General features: G+C 66.1%; 1 protein-coding gene across 1 annotated transcript in view; it reads left to right on the top strand.

Moving 5' to 3' along the window:
* Positions 1-277, top strand: part of LSM4 (LSM4 homolog, U6 small nuclear RNA associated (S. cerevisiae)) — a gene marked incomplete at its 5' end in the record, with an annotated part of 5,324 nt that overhangs the window by 1,980 nt on the left and 3,067 nt on the right. The window lies entirely within an intron of this gene.

Raw genomic sequence — 277 nt, forward strand, 5'->3', positions numbered from 1 at the left:
AGGCGAAGGTGTCTTGTCTCGGCCCCGCCTGCCGCCGAGCCAAGGGGCAGGCGGAGCCGGGCAGGGCGGGGTGCGCTGGGCGCCGCTTGGAACGGGACCGGTTCTCTCTGTCTTGTCTTGTGCGCAGAGAGGACTTGCCCGTACAGGCAGAATCGCCCCAAATAACTCCTGGGGTGTGTAGCGGGGTGGAGGGAGGGGGAGGGGGGCTGATTATTTTATCCCTGGAGAGGAGGAACGAGGCGTTCTGGTTTAACCCACTCCTCCGGGACGCGGCGGG

This window comes from Merops nubicus, unplaced genomic scaffold (assembly GCF_000691845.1).
Source record: "Merops nubicus isolate BGI_N331 unplaced genomic scaffold, ASM69184v1 scaffold9472, whole genome shotgun sequence".
NCBI lineage: Eukaryota > Metazoa > Chordata > Aves > Coraciiformes > Meropidae > Merops > Merops nubicus.